The sequence below is a fragment of the Oryx dammah genome, unplaced genomic scaffold (assembly GCF_014754425.2).
Source record: "Oryx dammah isolate SB20612 unplaced genomic scaffold, SCBI_Odam_1.1 HiC_scaffold_28, whole genome shotgun sequence".
NCBI lineage: Eukaryota > Metazoa > Chordata > Mammalia > Artiodactyla > Bovidae > Oryx > Oryx dammah.
Window position 1 is genome coordinate 98,433,630 of NW_024070212.1, and position 21,102 is coordinate 98,454,731.

The following is a 21,102-nucleotide window of genomic DNA, read 5'->3' on the forward strand; positions in this document are numbered from 1 at the left end:
GTGAAGAGAATGGCATGCAATTCCATGTGCTCTCAAAACAAAGTGGAGAGAATTAGTGGGAGATTTCTAACGTGACTGATGGGATGGATTGGTAATATTAATTGAAATAGAGAATAAAGGAGCAGTTATGGGGGAAGGTAATGAATCTGGTTTTGGGCAAGTTTAGTTTGAGGTGTTTTTCAGGTATTATTGTGGAAATTTGGGTCTGAAAGTTGGGATAGAGTTTGGAACTGGATACATACATTTGAGGGTCAACTAAGAATATATGCAGGATATTTGAAGCCTTAGTATTGGATGGTAATGCTGAAAGAAGAGATAAAAAGGGCTGTGGACCAGGAAGAATATCATTATTTGTAGGGTAGTAGACATTGAGAAAGAGAGGTTAAAAGAATGGGACAAGAACTAGAACAGAGTGGCATTATGATAGAAGCCAAAGGAAGAAAGGATCTCAGGAAGGGAGAGGGTAACTATCAGTGTATGATACCAGTATAATGAGAATTAGGAAGAAACCACTGAATTTAGTAATTAGGAGATCACTTGTTTTCTTTGAAAGACGCTTTAGATAGCTTGATGGTGGGAATGATGGATGGCAGTAATCAGATCATGATGGACTGAGAAACAGATGTGGAACAGTGAGTAAAATTCCTTGTTCAATAACTGTGGTTGTGAAGGAAAACTGATAGTATTGAAACACCTTTGTTGAGGTTATTCTATAGGTTGCGTATCATAAAGATGCTTTATAGATCAGAACAGCCTTGTTTAGTATCAGCAGTATCCCTCTTTTATAGTTGGGAAGGCTATAGGCAAGAATTTGAAAAAAATCTGTCTAGTTCTGAAACCTGTGTTCTTTCCACTATGGCACATGTGTGTTTTTCTTAGTATGAGTGAAACAGTTTTGTAGGTTGAAGGGAAACTTTATTTATAAGGGGAAATTTTAATATGTTGAGCGTTTCATTTTTTGACACCACAAGAATAGACATTAAGTATGGATACTGATGTTGGAGGGAAAGAAAGTGAGCGAGTTTAAAGATGGTCTTATTTTCTTGATGTGCTCGCTTATCTGTGGAGAAGTCAATTATCTTTGAAGACTGAAGGAACTATGGTGAGTTTCTGGCTTGAGTTTTATGGCCTTGGAAATCTTGAATGGAACATGAAAGAGGGATGGATTAAGGATTAAACAAACAAAAAATTGCTAACCACATGTAGGTCCAGTAATATTTATAATTATGGGGCCTAGCACCATGGATTTTATACTTCTTCAGCAGCCTAAGAGCAAGAGGGCAAAAAAGATGATTGGGTGGATCCAGAAGTGGAATTTACAAGAAAGAGATAAAATGGAGAGAAACTTTACATTGCTAATGGTAGTGTGGGAGATGTGATGGACTTTGAGGGTCCAAGCTGGGGCTATAAGAAATAAAACGTTCATTGGGGCTAGTGTACTTGGAGAATAAGGAGATAATCAGAAAGGTGGTTGAAGACTAGGTTTGGTAAGAGATACAAAATGAGAAAGCTGTGAGTTCAATATAAATATAGTTTCAAGGTAAAAACTAAAAACAAGATGTAACTGTCTCAGTGCTGTTGAAGGGGAATAGAGATTATTGAACTAGTGGGAGGATAAGGGACATGACAGATATTACGTCATCAATATGGATGTCGTAGTTGCTCACTATGAAGCAGGAAGTGGAACAGAGGAGATGCTGGGTTCTATATGTGGGGCTGCTCATAATTAAAGGGAAAGTCGCTCAGTCGTGTCCGACTCTTTGCGACTCCATGGACTGTAGCCTACCAGGCTTCTCAGGCCATGGGATTTTCCAGGCAAGAGTACTGGAGTGGGTTGCCATTTCCTTCTCCAGGGGATCTTCCTGACCTAGGGATCCAACCCAGGTCTCCCGCATTGTAGGCAGACACTTTACTCACTGAGCCGCCAGGGCAGCCCTAAGGGACCCAAAATTGAGTTGGACGTTCCTTGTCACTTGTTCAAAAGCAGTACTAGGTGGTACAAGTACTTGTGTGCGTGTGTGTGAACTAATGTTGAGATCCTTGATACACTAGATGTATGATGTATTCTCTCATACAGGTATATATATATTTGGGATGGTGGTCTCAAACAGTCTTTTGTAATTTGGAATATTTTAGGCCTGGCATGCTGCAGTCCATGGGGTCGCAAAGAATTGGACACGACTGAGGGATTGAACTCAGGCCTGTTTAGTTCTGTTTAAAAGTGTATATGTTGAGAAGCTAGGCTAGGACTCTCCAACCCATTATCCCCAATAACATTTTGTACTTATGTTATTTGTAAAACCAAAGTTACACATTTCATATTTATATGTACTCATCCTCTGGCTTATTTAGAGTAGAAAGCTGACTTGCTTTAATGATTCTTTCTCCATGTGAAAGTTTTTACGAATATAATTCCTGTGTCGTATATTTCATTTTTCTGCAAAATGAATGTTGTATTGGAATTTGAAACCTATGATAAGGGCTTTTATGAGAATTTCATCTTCCAGGAAATGAAGCCCAATTATTGCATTGAATAGTGTAGGTGATGGTGAATATTTTAGACTCACATTGTTATATATATTTTCCAAGTCATCATATGGAGATGACTTCATTGTGGTCACACTGGTGTTACTTTTGTTGAGGGAGTGGTTGTTTCAGAGAAAAACTTACTTGTGATAATTTTTATTTTTATTTTAAAAAACTTCATCATCATTGTTATTATTTTATAGCCACACCATGTGGTATATGGAATGCTAGTTCCTTGTGCAGTGGAAATGCAGAATCTTAATCACTGGACCACCAGGGAAGTCTCACTTATGACTATTTTTTTTAATGTTTGATTGCACTGGGTCTTTTTTACGTTTGCGTGGGCTTTCTCTAGTTGCTGCGACTGGGGGCTACTCTTCTTGTGCTTGGACTTACTGCAGTGGCTTCTCTTGTGGTGGATCACAGACACTAGGCACACAGACTTCAGTAGTTGTAGTGCATGGGCTTAGTTCCTAGACCTGGGTTTGAACCTGTGCCCCTGCATTGGCTAGCAGATTCTTATCTAGTGTACCACCAGGGGACTCCTGTGATAATTTTTAAATCTTACATTCTTGAAAATTTCAGAAAGACAGTGTGACAAAACCATCCTGTTATGATTAACTCTATGCTTGTAGGCAAAGTTTTTATGCTCTGAGCTTTTTTTAAAAATTAATTTTTGAAAAGGTAATACATTCAAATAGTTAGTTGCCCATTTATATATTTTATGTAAGCAGCAAAAATCTCACTCCTATGCTTAGTCCTCCCATGCTCCCTTCCTGACTGCTTTTACTAGTTTCTTTACATTTTTTGAGACTTTCTTTAGGCAAATGCTTACAAATATGAATATGTAATCTAATTTTTTCTACATTTCATGCAAAAGTTAGTCCATGGTCCCCACTGTTCTGCACCTTCAAACTGTTACCCCCAAACTACTTTTTTACTTAATATGTCTTAGAGATCTTTCCAGTTCAGTACATAGTTTCTGCTTTTTTAATTTTTAAAATGTAATTTATTTTTACGGTTTTTGCTCTTACCCTTTGTTTATTTTTTGGCCACATCTCTCACCTTGCAGGATCTCACTTCCTCAACCAGGGATTGAACCTGGGACATGGCAGTGAAAGCCCAGATTCCTAACCACTAGGTCATTGGGGAACTCCTGCTTTTTTTAAAAAAAAATTTTTTTTGCGTAGTATTTCATTGAATGGATGTATCATAATTTATTTCTAGTCAAATAGTTCCTTATTGTGTTGCTTCTAGTCTTTTGATATTATAAGTAGTTCTATGATGGAGACTGTTGAACATATGCCTGCCATCTTACATGTGTGTAAGGCCCTTTGTGGGATAACTTTGTAGAAAGTGGGATTTCTAAGTTAAACGATGTATGCATTTATAACTATGAAATATATTGCCGAATTGCTTTCCTTTGGGGTTGCTCCAAAATGTACGTTGCCTGTTCACTCACCAACATTAACTGTTATCACAGTTACATGGTGCTTTCTGTGTTCCCGATACTAAGTGCTCTATATACATTACTTCATTTTATCTTAATAACCTCCTTTGGGTTAGGTACAATTATTATCTCCATTTTTCAGAAGAATACTTAATGAGTAGAAAATTTAAATGCCTTGCCCAAATCACACAGCTACTGTGGCAGAAACTCAAGCTAAGTACTCTGGCTCTAGGATCAGTGTTACCAGTGTTATGTCAGTTGTGCTGTTATCAGACTTGAATTTTTGCCAGTGTGATAGAGAAAAATGATAGCTCAGAGTAGTTTTAAGTTTTAAAATATTATTAAGATCAAGGATTTTTTATATTGTTTGATCACTCATATTTCTGTAAACTGTGTCTAAATTCTTTACCTATTTTTCTTTTGAGTCATAGATCTCTTTCCTACTGTTCTGTAAGTCTCTTTCTCTTGATTCGTAATATATGTGTATTTGTATATGTATATGGGCTTGCCTGGTAGCTCAGACAGTAAAGAATCTGCCTACATTGCGGGAGACCTGGGTTTGATTCCTGGATTGGGAAATTCCCTGGAGAAGGAAATGGCTACCTATGCCAGTATTCTTGCCTGGAGGATTCCATGGACAGAGGCTACAGTCCATGGGGTCCGAAGAGTTGGACATGACTGAGCGACTAACACTATGTGTACTGTGTACTGTGTATCATATATATGTATGATAAGATGATAAAATACATTTTTTTTGGTCTGAAGTATTGCAGATATTTTCCCATTTTGACAGTTGTCTTCTGACTTCTTTTATTCCCATGCAGAACTTTTAGATTTTTACGTAGACAAGCTTATCAGTCCTTTCTTTTATGACTTTTGGTTTTGAGTCATAGTTAGAAAGACCTTCTTCATCTCAACCCTTAGTTTTTTAATCTGTCCAGTGGGAATAAGAAAACAGAATTGTTGTAAAGGTCAAAGTGCTTAGTGAACTGTAAACTGTAAATCATTATACAGATGAAATATGGTGTTTATTAATTTGTCTTCTGAACAAATTGTATGGAGGATGTCACCTCTTCTGCATTGAATGGAATGTGCTTAGTCGCTCAGTCATGTCTGATTCTTTGCACCTTTGTGGACTATAGCCCGTCAGGCTACTCTGTCCATAGGATCTTCAGGCAAGAATACTGGAATGGGTTACCATTTCCTCCTCCAATTAAATGGAATAGGATGACAATTTTTTTTTTTTATGCAGTGTGGGAAACTAGGATGGTATTGATCTTGTGGTCAGTGTTTTTCTTGGACAGTTTGCATGGTATTTTCTTTTTTCAAAAGTAGGCACTGTGGAAATCATGAAGTATTTTTGCGTACTTAATCTTGTTTTTTGTATTAGGTATAATTGGAATCTGATTAAAAGGTCTTAAAAACTGTTTTGCTTTTGCATTAGCTATGGTTCACAGATTTGCACATTATTTACTTTGGGCATTATATTCTTACTGATTGGTAGGAATTTGTAACTTGGGAGGACCTTTCACTTTCTATGTGTGTGAGATTATAAAACTAATGCATGTTCGTTAAGAAGGAATTGGGAAATAGAGATGATTTTAAATTATTCATATCTTCCCCAAATTCAAAGACTCTCAGGATTCTTTTTGTGTATGTGTCTATATTGTCATCACTAGCTCTGTATGGCTTGGCATAGTACCTGGCCCTTAAGGTGCTAAATAAATATTTGCTGATTGAATGAACGAATGGATGAATATGTTTTTATATAGAAGGTACGGAATTTCAATGACATAATTATTTATTTTAGTTTATTCCCACTGTAAATTTTTATTCATACAGTAATATTAATATTTTTATGCCATACTCATTTGGAGGTAAGTTCAAGTCTAAGTCCTCATGGAGCTCATAGTCCAATGAAAGGGATAGATAAGCAGCCATTAAAATACTGTATGATAACTATTATAACAGAGCTTTGTGCAAGGCATTATCAAGAGATTGCAAGGCACTAGCAGAGATTGAAGACTCAGAGAACACTTCCTATATGAGATGATCCCCAGAGAGCCACGTAGAAGAGCTCAAGAAAAACACGCCAGAGAGAAGGAACATTCCTTCTAGGCACTGAAGTATGAGTAGGGCTCTACAAATAGTTCTCTGTGTTTGTAGCAGATTGTGTCTGTGGGTAAAGGAATACAGATAGATGAGGCTGGAGATGTGGGCAGGGGCCAAATAAGAGCCTTTGTGTCACACATGAAAAATTCTCAGATTTACTCATTTTGGAGAGTAAATTGGGAGAGTTGTGACAGTAAAGTTAGGAAGACCAAGAAGATGTTGAATACAACAGCTGGAATGAGGTGAACATCATTTAAGCCGAGTTAGGAGGGGAAAGCTACACTTGAAAGGAGGGTTAAGTCTGGGGTATAACAATTAGGCCAGTTTTAGCAGAGCAAAGGCTTTGAATACCAAGCTAAGAAATTTTATATGCAACAGATGTCAATGAATTTCTTTTAACCATCATAAATGTTGACTTTTTTAAACTGTCATGTGTTGTGTGAACTATTACAGGTTGCGGTTTGCTTCCGTCTTAGTTCAGTTCATTTCAGTTCAGTCGCTCAGTTGTGTCCGACTCTTTGCGACCCCATGAACCACAGCACGTGAGGCCTCCCTGTCCATCACCAACTCCCGGAGTTCACCCAAACCCATGTCCATTGAGTCGGTGATGCCATCCAACCATCTCATCCTCTGTCATCCCCTTCTCCTCCTGCCCTCAATCTTTCTCAGCATCAGGGTCTTTTCAAATGAGTCAGCCTTTTGCATCAGGTGACCAGAGTATTGGAGTTTGAGCTTCAACATCAGTCCTTCCAATGAACACTCAGGACTGATCTCCTTTAGAATGGACTGGTTGGATCTCTTTGCAGTCCAAGGAACACTCAAGAGTCTTCTCCAGCACCACAGTTCAAAAGCATCAATTCTTCTGTGCTCAGCTTTCTTTATAGTCCAACTCTCACATCCATACATGACCACTGGAAAAACCATAGCCTTGACTAGACGGACCTTTGTTGACAAAGTAATGTCTCTGCTTTTTAATATGCTGTCTAGGTTGGTCATAACTTTCCTTCCAAGGAGTAAGCATCTTTTAATCATGGCTGCAGTCACCGTCTGCAGTGATTTTGGAGGCCCCCCAAAATAAAGTCAGCCACTGTTTCCACTGTTTCCCCATCTATTTGCTATGAAGTGACAAGACTGGATCCCATGATCTTAGTGTTCTGAATGTTGAGCTTTAAGCTTTTTCACTGTCCTCTTTCACTTTCATCAAGAGGCTCTTTAGTTCTTCTTCACTTTCTGCCATAAGGGTGGTGTCATCTCCATATCTGAGATTATTGATATTTTTCCTGGCAATCTTGATTCCAGCTTGTGCTTCCTCCAGCCCTGCGTTTCTCATGATGTACTCTGCATATAAGTTAAATAAGCAAGGTGACAATATACAGCCTTGACGTACTCCTTTTCCTATTTGGAACCAGTCTGTTGTTTCATGGCCAGTTCTAACTGTTGCTTCCTGACCTGCATACAGATTTCTCAAAAGGCAGGTCAGGTGGTCTGGTATTCCCATCTCTTTCAGAATTTTCCACAGTTTATTGTGATCCACACAGTCAAAGGCTTTGGCATAATCAATAAAGCAGAAATAGATGTCTTTCTGGAACTCTCTTGTTTTTTTGATGATCTGGTGGATGTTGGCAATTTGAGCTCTGGTTCCTCTGCCTTTTCTAAAACCAGCTTGAACATCAGGGAGTTCACAGTTCACGTATTGTTGAAGCCTGGCTTGGAGAATTTTGAGCATTACTTTACTAACGTGTGAGATGAGTACAATTGTGCGGTAGTTTGAGCATTCTTTGGCAGTGCCTTTCTTTGGGATTGGAATGAACACTGACCTTTTCCAGTCCTGTGGTTACTGCTCAGTTTTCCAAATTTGTTGACATATTGAGTGCAGCACTTTCACAGCATCATGTTTTAGGATTTGAAATAGCGCAGCTGGAATTCCTTTACCTCCACTAGCTTTGTTTTTAGTGATGCTTTCTAAGGCCCACTTGACTTCACATTCCAGGATATCTGGCTTTAGGTGGGTGATCACACCATCGTGATTATCTGGGTTGTGAAGGTCTTTTTTGTACAGTTCTTCTGTGTATTCTTGCCACCTCTTCTTAATATCTTCTGCTTCTGTTAGGTCCATACCATTTCTGTCCTTTACTGAGCCCATCTTTGCATGAAATGTTCCCTTGGTATCTCTAATTTTCTTGAAGAGCTCTCTAGTCTTTCTCGTTCTCTTGCTTTCCTCTATTTCTTTGCATTGATTGCTGAGGAAGGCTTTCTTATCTCTCCTTGCTATTCTTTGGAACTCCGCATTCAGATGCTTATATCTTTCCTTTCCTCCTTTGCTTTTCACTTCTCTTCTTTTCACAGCTATTTGTAAGGCCTCCTCAGACAGCCATTTTGCTTTTTTGCATTTCTTTTTCTTGGGGATGGTCTTGATGCCTGTCTCCTGTACAATGTCACAAACCTCCGTCCATAGTTCATCAGGCACTCTGTCAGATCTAATCTGTTAAATCTATTTGTCACTTCTACTGTATAATCTTAAGGGATTTGATTTAGGTCATACCTGAATGGTCTAGTGGTTTTCCCCACTTTCTTCAGTGCTTCCTTCTGGCTAGTCTGAAATGATGTTGAAATCTTTTATACCTGTGAAATAATAGAAATGTTATCAAAATTGTATCTAAACAAATAACATTTCAGACTGGAATATGACCCTTTATTTGGAAAGTATGCACACACACACACACACACACACACACACACACACACACAGAGTGAAGACCCCTGAATATAGGCATTGTTTGCAAATACCTTTTGTTAATAGTTATCCAGTGGTTAGGACTTATTTTTCGCTGCAGGGCACTCTGATCTTTGTTGGGGGAAGCTGCATGGCATGGTCAAAAAAACCCTCCTAAAACAAACCAAAAAAACCCCTGCAAAAGTCCTCTTAAAGCTCCATGATTACATTAAAGAATACATTTTTATTTTTGAACTGAAATTTTTTTCCTGAATTTAAATCAGAAAGAAAATCTTTCAAGGAAGCAAATCCCTATCAGAAAGTAGAAGAAATGCCAGGTAGTGTGCTGTAGTCGGGCTTCCCAGGTGGCTCAGTGGGTGAAGAATCTGCCTGCAATGCAGGAGATGCAGGTTTGATCCCTGGGTAGGGAAGAGCCCCTGGAGGAGGGCATGGCAACCCACTCCAGTGCTCTTGTCTGCAGAATCTCATGGACAGAGACGCCTGCTGGGTCACAGAGTCGAACATAACTGAAGCAACAGCATGCATGCATGCATGCTGTAGCTAATATGAACTTAACTGAATTACTACTTTTATATTTGTACATGCTGTAGCTAATATGAACTTAACTGAATGTGTACATGCTGTAGCTAATATGAACTTAACTGAATTACTACTTCTTTTATATTTGTACACTTTTATATCTGTACACTCATAATTGAGTGTTTTCAGAGACTCAGGTTCATTACACATTGATTGTGAAATTATTTGCATTTTTCTATATTTATTATCAATATAGTATTACAGATAGTTTAGAGTAAGAGTAAAGAATAAGTCATACATTTCCACCCAAAACAACATTATCATTTTGGTATAATTCCTTTTTTTCCAGTGCATAATTTTATATAATTATTGATTATGCAGTTTTTGTATTTTTGCCCTTCCCTCTTCCCATTTAACATATATCATAAATATCATCTCATGTCATTTAAGCTCCTGTGGTGGTAGGGATAAAAGGGTGATTTTTAGTTCTAACCTTTTAATCTAAATTTTTTTTTAATTTTGTTTTTACTTTATTTTACTTTGCAATACTGTTAATCTAAATTTTTAAAAGCAAAATTAATGCAAGATAATTGTGAAAAAAAAACTGAACAGAAATGTATTCCATACAAAAATGAGTCTTATATAATCATATCTTCCACCAAGATGACAGTTTAATATATGAGTACCTCTAAATTGGTTTTTGGATATATATTAATATTTACTATTATATTTAAAAAATAAAAATAAGATTGCACTATACATTTTGTTTTGCAACGTACTATGGTCACTGGACAGTGAAACTAAACATCTCCCCATGTTAGTATATATAGAATTTATCTCATTCTTTGAATGACTATATAATACATTATTTGGATATACTACTGTTTATTTAACCTATCCTATTGATGGATATTTGGATTGTCTTCAGTTTTGTTTTTCTGTTACTGACAGCATGTAAGTTAATATATTCTTGTATATATATATTTTATGTGCTTATAGTTAAGTGTCACTTTTAATGGCTGTAAAGTATTCCCTTTAGTAGAAATGATACATTTGGGAGAGAAATAAGATTGAATAAAAAATATTTTTGGTGAATACTTTTTGACAATATTTCATAGTACTAATTTTGTTTTGCCTTTTATCAGATTTTTCCTTTGACATCAACTTCGTAATGTAAACTATAGAAGAGCTTGCCCTAACCCCAGGAACCTAACTTCCTCTTTTATCTTGATTGCTTTTTTCCCCAGTCTCTTAAATAGCCTTCTAACTCAAAAGAAGAGGTGAGTTGCCTAACTGACCTAAGTGGTCTTCTTAAATTCAAATAGGAAAATTTATCAGGAAATTTCCTGGCAGTTCAGTGGTGAAGACTCTGTGTTCTCACTGCCAGGGGCCCCACTTCAGTCCCTGGTGGTGAATGAAGATCCCACAAACTGAGTGGCCCCCCCCCCCCAAAAAAAAGAGAGAAAGTTGATCAAAATAGAGATTATTCTGCATATTCATACATCCTCTTAGTACTTTAGCATGCAGCTTATTTAAATAGGATCCAGTATGAGTTTATCCTGTGTCAAGCTTCATGTTCCAGCATACAAAAGTTTGGATACATTTGGTGTACTTAGAAGATGAGCCTCTTGCCCATCATGCACCGCATGTTTGTAGGGAACCTGGTGCTAAACCGTTCGTAGACGACTTGCTTCTGGGTCGGGGTTTTGTGGGTAGGAGAGCAGCTCTCTCACTGCAGTCTATTGAAAGTTGGTCCATGACACAAGGATTTGAAAAAAAAAAATTAAAAAAAGAAAAAAAAAGAAAATCAGAAGGAATTTCCTGGCAGTCCAGGGGTTCGAACTCCATGGTCTCATTGCTGAGGGCCTAGGTTCAGTCCCTGGTTGGGGCACTAAAATCCCACAAGCCATACGGTGCAGCCAAAAAAAAAGATTGGAAACAAAGCTTTTTATATCCAGATTACAGGTTATGGGAAATAATAGTCCTCAATTCTCTGCTAGTTAGATCACATATGTAATATCATGTACATTTTTTGCTATTGTGTTTTAGAGAGGCTTTGATGGTTTGGAGGGTAATTAAGGCTCTACTTTAAACAAGGTGACCAGGAAGCTCTTGATGCTCTGTTCCATAGGAGACCTGAAAGGCTTGTGTGCATCTGCTCTGGAGAAAACTTGGTAACTGAAAAGGTATCATGAAGAAAACCAGACTTAATTTGTTATATACTTGCAGCATCCAGAACTAGGATTAAGGTTGGAGTTGGGGAGAGAGAGGAAAGGAAACTCATTTTTATTGAATGCTTACTGTGTGTTAGGACTTTGCCTTGTGCTTCATATATGCATTTTAAAAAATTTTATATTAGTGGCACTGGGTCTTAGCTGCAGCATACAGGATCTTTAGTTGCAGCATACACATTCTTAGTTGTGGCATGTGGGAATTAGTTCCCTGACCAGGGATTGAACCTGTGTCCCCTGCATTGGGAGCTCGAAGTCTTAACCACTGGACCACCAGGAAGGTCCCTTCATATATGCATTTTTAGAATTCCTTAGTATGTTCTCATTTAATTCTCATAACAACTCAGTTCAGTTCCGGTCAGTTGCGCAGTCGTGTCCGACTCTTTGCGACGCCATGAATTGCAGCATGCCAGGCCTCCCTGTCCATCACCAACTCCCGGAGTTCACTCAGACTCACGTCCATCGAGTCCGTGATGCCATCCAGCCATCTCATCCTCTGTCGTCCCCTTCTCCTCCTGCCCCCAATCCCTCCCAGCATCAGAGTCTTTTCCAGTGAGTCAACTCTTTGCATGAGGTGGTCTAAGTACTGGAGCTTCAGCTTTAGCATCATTCCTTCCAAAGAAATCCCAGGGCTGATCTCCTTCAGAATGGGCTGGTTGGATCTCCTTGCAGTCCAAGGGACTCTCAAGAGTCTTCTCCAACATCACACTTCAAAAGCATCAATTCTTCAGTGCTCAGCCTTCTTCACAGTCCAACTCACACCCATACATGACCACTGGAAAAACCATAGCCTTGACGGACCTTAGTTGTGAAATATAGTTAATATTTACCTTTAATTTGTAAATTAGGGGAGAAGTTAATTAATATCCCTAAGATCATTCACCTACTAAGTTAGAGTCAGAATTTTTTAAAATTGTTTTAATTTGGTCACATACATATGTTTTAAATAATATGTAACAATATGTTATTTTAGAAAAATTGTCATCCCCCCCACTGACTGCTCTCATTTCATGAAATTTTATCTATCTTTACATGCTTTTTCAATCTCAGTATCTTTGCTGTCACTGGGTCTTTTTTTAATTATCTAGCACAGTTTGCATTGTATATTTTCTGCTCTTTCCTCTTAACTGTTTTATTTTATTTTTTAAATTAATTTTTATTAGAGTATAGTGGATTTACAATATTATGTTAATTGTTACAATATGGTGTTTCTGCTGTACATGAAAGTGAATCAGTAATACATATGCATATAATCACTCTATTTTTAGAGTCTTTTCCTATTTAAACCATTATAGAATATTGAATAGAGGTCCCTGTGCTATACATTAGGTTCTTTATTAGTTTCTAAGCTGTTTTAGAAACCACATTTTTTGAATATGTATATGGTACTTTATTAGAAGTTTTATTCTAAGCAGCAAGAAGTCATTCACATAACATAAGACCATTTGGTTTTTCCATTTCTGTTGTTGGTGTTTGTGAGCTCTGTGCTTCATTCATTTGCTTGATTTTTTTTTTAAATTGACAAAAAGTTTATCATCTTGTTTCTGAAGCCTTTTTTGTTTTTGTTATTATCATGATAAAAATATAACAAAACCCCCATTTACCTGTCACCAGTATCTTAACAATTATTAACATTTTGTAAAATTTGCTACATCTTTTTTTCTGATGTATTTTAGCACAAATATAGACATGATATTTCACTTGTATTTCTGTGTGTATTTCACTTCTATTTCTGTGTGTATCTCCAAAAATAGGTCTTATATAATCTTAATATCATTATCACACTTAAGTTAATAATAACTTTCTGTTAACAGCTAATAGTAGTCCTTATTAAAAATTCCCCAGTTGTCTTTTATACCTACTTTGTTCAAATCAAGATTCAATCAAGTATCATTGTTTTGGTTGTTAATATTCTTAATTCTCCTTCAGAGTTAGAATTTGAATATTGTGGCGTGCTTTTTTTTTCTTTCTTTCTTTTTTTAACATTTATTTAACTGTGCCTAGTCTTGGTTGTGGCATGTGGGATCTAGTTCCCTGACCAGGAGTGAACCTGTGCCCCCTGCAATGGGAGCTCAGAGTCTTAACCATTAGACCACCAGGGAAGTCCCCATACTGTGCTTTTTCTCTGCTTTTCTTTCCTTGGGGTGGGGAGGGGGGACTTTGTAACAATCAGAACTTTCCAGTAGTAGAACAGGCTGATGAAGGAATTAGTGAGCTCAAAGAGAGCTCACTAGTGGTAGTGTTTCAGTAGGCTGAGCTAACTCTGGCCTCTGTAGTTTCCAATCCAGTGGACACTTTTCTTCATTTTGTTTGACTGGTTTGTGACTTTTGATATGTTTGTCATTCCCACCTTTGGCCTGTGTGACATGCCTCCTTTTCGTTTTATTCTTTTTGTCCTGTGTTTGTTGATGGTCCCTTGACCTCTTAATCTAATCTCAGCTAAGGAGGCAGGAAAGAGACTGGGCTTTGGAACATAGTAGCAACTCAGTAAATGGTTACAGCTGACTCGTTTTTCTAGTTTGGGAAACTCTGGAATATTGGTGGGTGCTAAGTCAATGAACATTTTCAGGTTGCTTCCATTGTCTTGGTTATTGTAAATAGGGCTGCTGAGGTGCATGTATCTTTTTGAATTATATAGTTTTCTCTGGATATATGCCCAGGAGTGAGATGGCAGGATCATTGGGTAGTTCTATTTTTAAAGGAACCTCCATACTGTTCTCCATAGTGGTTGTATCAATTTGTATTCCCACAAACAGTGTGGGAGGGTTCCCTATCTCCACAGCCTCTGTAGCATTTGTTGTTTGCAGACTGTTTTTTTACTATGCTGCATGGCATGCCAGATCTTAGTGACCCTGATAGGGATTGAATCAGTGCCCCCTGCATTGGAAGCTCAGGGTCTTAATCATTGGACTACCAGGGAAGTCCCTATTTATAAACTTTTTGATGACGGCCATTCTGACCTGCATGAAGTGATACCTCATTGTAGTTTTGATTTGCATTTCTCCGATCATTAGTGATGTTGACCATCTTTTCATATGCTTGTTGGCCATCTATATGTCTTCTTTGGAGAAATGTCTGTTTAGATCTTCTGCCCATTTTCTTTTTTTTTGGTGAGGTGGAGTTGGTGGTATGGGGCATGTGTGATCTTCCATGACCAGGGACTGAACTCATGCCCCTGAAAAGGAAGCATGGAGTCTTAACCACTGGACCACCAGGGAAGTTCCCTGCCCATTTTCTGGTTGAGTTGTTTGTTTTTCTGTTATTGAGTTATATGAGATGTTTGTATACTTTGGAAATTAAGCCCTTATTGGTTGCATTGTTTGCAAATATTTTCTCTCAATTCGTAGGTTGTGTTTCTGTTTTGTTTATGATTTCCTTTTGCTGTGCAAAAGCTTATAAGTTTGATTAGATCCCATTTGTTTACTTTGCTTTTATTTCTATTAGCTTGGGAGACTGATCTAAGAACATTGGTCTGATTTATGTCAGAGAATGTTTTGCCTATGTTCTTGTCTAAAAATTTAACGGTGTCATGTCTTATATTTAAGTCTTTACACCATTTTGAGTTTATTTTTGTGCATGGTGTGACAGAGTGTTCTAACTTCATTGATTTGTATGTGGATGACCAACTTTCCTAACATCAGTTGCTGAAGAGACTGTCTTTTCTCTGTTGTATATTCTTGCCTCCTTTGTTGATTAATTAACTGAAAGTGTGTGGGTTTATTTCTGGGCTGTCTATTCTGTTCCACTAATCATAGGTCTGACTTTGTGCCAGTACCTTACTGTTTTGATTACTGTAGCTTTGCAGCATTGTCTGAAGTCTGGGAGGGTTATGCCTTCTGCTTTGTTCTTTTTCCTCAGGATTGCTTTGACTATTCTGGCTCTTTTGAGGATCCATGTAAATTTTAGGATTATTCTAGTTCTGTGAAAAATGTCAGGGGTAATTTGATAGGAGTTGCATTAAATCTGTAGATTCCTTTGGGTTTTTTGTTTATCTTTTAATTTCATTTTATTTATGATTTTTATTAAAAATTTTTTTTGGCTGTACCATATGGCTTGAGGGATTTTAGTTCCCCAACCAGATATTGAAACCAGGCTACAGTGGATCTCCAGGGAATTCCTATTCTGTTCATCTTTAAAAAAAAAAAATTGGTTTAGTTATGGCTTCTCCAGGACTTTGTTGCTGTGCATGAGCTTTCCCTAGTTGCAGCAAGTTGGGGCTACTCTTTACTTGCAATGCATGGGCTTCCCACGGAGCGTGAGCTGATACAGTCTTCAGTAGTTGCAGCCTGTGGGCTCTAGAGCACAGGCTCAGTAGTTGTGGCACACAGGCTTAGTTGCCCCGTGGCATGTAGAATCTTCTTGGATCAGGGATGAACCTGTGTCTCCTACATTGGCAGGCAGTTTTTAACCAGTGGACCATTGGGAAAGTCCTTGTTCTCCTTTTTAAAATTACATATTTCCTTTCTTACTTCTTCGCCCTCAAGTAAGAACAGTAAGTATTAAGCCCTCCTTGCTTCTAACCTGTCACTAACAATTAGTATGCTGTATTGTACTTATTGATTTACATGTGTTTTCCTGGGAGACTAAGTTCCTGGAGGGGTGGAGTCATGTTTTATTCAGTTTTCTATGTCCTCGCAGAGACGTAATAGTATAGTGATTAATGACATAGGCTCTGGATTTGAATTTCTGGCTCTACCACGTCTTGGCTCTAAGAATTTGGGCAAGTTAAGTAATTCCTTCATGTCATGTCTTTGTTTCCACATTGTAGAACAGGGATACTAATACAGTTGACCCTTGAACAATATGAGTTTGACCTGCATGGGTCCACTTATATGCATATTTTTTTCAATAGTAAATACTATGGTACACATGATCTGAGACTGGTTGGATGCGGAGGAACTTGGGGACCATATATATATATATATATATATATATATATATATATATATATGTTTAACTGCATCGAGGGTCAGAGTTCCTAATCCCACCACTGTTCAAGGATCAACTGTAGTATCTGTTTTATAGGACTGATATGGATATTAAATATAAAGCACTTGGAAGAATATCTGGATTATAGTAAATGCTCTGTAAATATTATAGCACATACCTCAATGCCTTGTACTTAGTGGGTACCTAACATTTGATTTTTTTAATAGAGGGGATTGTTGAATTGGCTGAAAGATTGGACTCAGTTCAGTTCAGTTGCTCAGTCATGTCCGACTCTTTGCGACCCCATGGACTGCAGCATGCCAGGCTTCCGTGTCCTTCACCAACTCCTGGAGCTTGCTCAAACTTGTGTCCATCGAGTCAGTGATGCCATCCAACCATCTCATCCTCTGTCAACCCTTCTCCTCCTGCCTTCAGTCTTTCCCAGCGAGTCAGTTCTTTGCATCAGGTGGCCAAAGTACTGGAGTTTCAACTTCAGCATCCGTCCTTCCAATGAATATTGGAAAGATTGGACTAGTTAACCTCTAAATGCCTTTACAACTTTCAACCTAAGTTTCTGTTTTATGTCATGACCTAGGGCCTGGTGGATTGTAGTTACAACAGCATATAATATGCTTATCCAAAAGAGACAATACAGTTTTAAGAACTGGCTTTTTGATCTGTCTGGCAGTAATATACGCCATTGTGTATACTCATGACTAATTAAATAGGGGATGCCAGTTTTTATGTTAGATTGCTTTTGGTTTGAATGGAAACTGCAACTCATTATTTCACAGCAGGATGGCAAGTTCAGCAGTATTGCTTTTATTTTTAATTAGGCAGTCATCCTGAAATGTGTCTGTATTTGCTATGTTGGTTCATAGAAAGGATGGCAACTGAGTAGACCTGTGATATAGATTTGCCATGTGGTTGGTCTTGATATATAGCTAATGTACTTATCAGTTTTCCATCTCTGGAAAATGGCCAGTTTTCTGGGCTCCATCTTACTCATGATGAATCCTTCATTTATTTTGAATTAGTTAGGGAATTTTTATGATGATAGAAAGAAAACAAAGTGTAATTAGGATAGCAGGACATTGTGTTTGCATTCTTTTTCTGCTTTTTATACCCAGGGTATAAAAGTTTCAGAAATCCTTTTTTACTCACTTTGTGGAACTTCATTACCAACTGTGTGCACACGATTCCATTTTTGGATGGATGTTGAAGATTATGGTTGCTGGCTGACACTTGGCCACATCCAGTTACCTGATGGTTGATAGCTGTTCAGTGTGTTACAGGATTTTATTTGCATCTGCATTGTTGTGAAGTTTCATCTGCTTCATTTCTGTGGAATGAAAGGGTAAGAAACAACTAATACTGTACTTCAGAATGGAAAAGAAGGACTGATTGGGAGTTTGCATATCTTTCCTGTCAGTTTGGCCTCGGTTCTTTAAATAGTCTGCTTAAGCCAATGCTAATTTTTATGCCCGTGGAATGTGGTTAAATGACTGAAGGCTTTTGCTCCAGAGGCTAGTGAAGCTCTTGTCTGTATATTCTTTAGTCTCTGTTAAGTTAAGGTGGGGAATAATAGTAGCTTTGTACGTAGCTAATGAGCAATTTTTCACAGAAATTTAGCTATTTTTCTGGAGGAGACATGCTGTAGTGGAAGTGTTTGGTATTAGAACTCTGAATTTGAATACAGCCTGTGGTGGTGGTGTAGTCACCAAGTTGTGCCTGATTCTTGTGACCCCATGGACGATAGCCAAGTGGGTTCTTCTGTCCATGGGATTTCCCAGGCAAGAATACTGGAGTGGGTTGCCGTTTTCTGTTGCAAGGGATCTTCCTGACTCAGGGATGGGACCCAGGTCTCCTGCATTGCAGGCATCTCTTGCATTGCAGGCAGATCTTTTACCAGCTGAGCCATATTTATTTGAATTTAGTTTCTCAGTGTTGTAATTTCTTTTTTAAAAAATGGAGATGATAATACCTATCTTGCAGAATTGTCGTAAAGCTTCAGTTCAGTTCAGTTCAGTCACTCAGTCGTGTCCAACTTTTTGAGACCCCATGGACTACAGCACGGCCAGGCTTCCCTGTCCATCACCAACTCCCGGAGTTCACTCAAACTCATGTCCAATGAGTTGGTGATGCCATCCAACCATCTCATCCTCTGTTGTCCCCTCTCCTCCTGCCCTCAATGTTTCCCAGCATCAGGGTCTTTTCCAATGAGTCAGTTCTTTGCATCAGGTGGCCCAAGTATTGGAGTTTCAGCTTGAGCATCAGTCCTTCCAATGAATATTTAGGACTGATTTCCTTTAGAATGGACTGGTTGGATCTCCTTGCTGTCCAGAAGACTCTCAAGAGTCATAAAGCTTAGAGATAGCAAATGCAAAAACACTTGGTAGAATCCATGACCTATGGTAAATGGTGATTGTGGTTATTATTTCCAGAAGCATTGTGGATAAGTGTATGGTCTACTTGGGAGTCCTAAAAAAGTTTCTTAATTCTCCAGAAAACGATTTGTGGAATTCCTACTTTGGAAAGATGTAATGTATCTTATAGGATATTTAGTTCACTGACTTTTTTATTGACAGCTTTTCCAATTAGTTTCTCCAATAAAAGCTTTTAATTGTACTTTTTTTGTGAAAAGGAAATCAATCCCAAGATAAGTGAAAATTAGCCTTTGAAAAGACAAACCTGCTTATGGGAAAGGGAAAAAGTTCTGAACTTCCCAGTTTATAAGTATTGAAGTTGAGAACACACTAAAAAATTCTTTGTGTCCTTGTAAGCACATGATTTTGGCATTTTTGAAAGAGTGCTGAAGGTTGTTTCCTAGTTTAAGAACAAAACTGATTAAGCTTTTCTCACACAGTGCTTCTTAACAGGGGGACTATTGGCATTTAGGGCAAGACAATTCTTTGTTGTGCAAGACTGTTGTGTGCATTGTAGGACATTTAGCTTCCCTGGCCCTGCCCACTAAAATGCCAAAAGTGCCCACCCCACACCCCCGCCATTGTGACAATAGCTCCACCCTGAGAAGAGCCTCCTTCCCCCTAAATTTTCACATGCCCTTAATGGAGAACCACTGGGACTCTCGCTCGGATATATTTAGTGAATCAGCTCACAGTATCATCAGCTTCCATTTAGGAATTTCAAGTTTTTACAAGCTAAAAATTCATTATTGTTGATCATCAGTGTGTCATCTCTTGAATCAAATAGCCTCGATAGCAAGAGTAACTTTTTCTGTTCTACCCAAAATGTGTACTTTAAAGGGCACCATTAACATCAAAAGGTAATATTCCGTAAATGACACCAAGAGAGATAATCCAGGGTCTGAAAATAGCATAAAATCTCACACATTTCAAAGAATGTATTGTCTCATTTTAAAATTAGTCATTTTCTGATTTAAAAAAGCATATGGTTTTAGAGTCTGTTCATACATACCTTTGCTGCCTTTTACGGCTAAATTAAAATTTATTAGGTTAAATTGAAAGCTATTTGTAACTTGGTTGGTTTCATTTATTAAAATGTGGTCATTCAGTATGTTGGCCAGGGGAGCAGAAGGCATGGTTTGGAGGTTTTCCCATGTTCAGCACTTCTCCAAAATGGATTAATAAAGTTCTTACTCCCATAAGGGGACTGTACTTTTTCCCACTCACCTCCCTCAACTGTCTGGTAATTAGTATTGCTTTAGCATATAATAAGGGCTCTACAACTAAATATCAGTGTTTTTCATGAGTGTTTTTATATTTTGAGTGTGTGGATTTGAATAAGGAAAGCTATCCAAAAATTCTCCCAGTTCTTTTGAGTTTTTAGCTTAAAATATAAATGCTCCTTGGACCAAGAACTACGGTTGAACTGTTGCAGGATAAAAGTTTGAGAATTGTGAGACTTGGCTTGCACATTGGGATGCTATTTATTTGCCAAATTATTGTCAGTTGTTTTGGCCAGATCATATGGCATAGCTGTTGTATTGGCAAAACAAAACAAAACAAAACAAACTTAAAATTCTTTTTTTATTAGAAAAGTTAAATATAGAAAAAAGTACAATGTAATATCACCCAGTATTAACAAATATTAGTTAGTGAAAACTGTGGAAAATTGTTAAAGAGATGGGAATATCAGATTACCTTACCTGTTTCCTGAGAAACATGTATGCAGGTCAGGAAGCAACAGTCAGAACTGGACATGGGACAATGGACTGGTTGAAAATTGGGAAAGGAGTACGACAAGGCTGTATATTGTCACCCTGCTCTTTTAACTTATATGTAGAGTACATCATGTGAAATGCCAGGCTGGATGAGTCACAAGCTGGAATCAAGACTGCCGGGAGAAATATCAACACCCTCAGATATGCAGGTGATAACCACTCTAATGGCAGAAAATGAAAGGAAACTAAAGAGCCTCTTGATGAGGGTGAAAGAGGAGAGTGAAAAAACTGGCTTAAAACTCAACATTAAAAAAACTAATATCATAGCAGCCAATCCCATCAGATCATGGCAAATAGAAGAGGGAAAAGTGGGAAACAGTGACTTTATTTTCTTGGACTCTAAAATCACTGAGGACGGTGACAGTAGCCATGAAATTAAGACACTTGCTCTTTGAAA

At 37.9% G+C, this 21,102-nt stretch overlaps 1 protein-coding gene across 2 annotated transcripts in view; it reads left to right on the forward strand.

Annotated features, from left to right (window-relative positions):
- The window catches only part of TESK2 (testis associated actin remodelling kinase 2), a 137,322-nt gene that overhangs the window by 1,195 nt on the left and 115,025 nt on the right, over nt 1-21,102 (forward strand). The window lies entirely within an intron of this gene.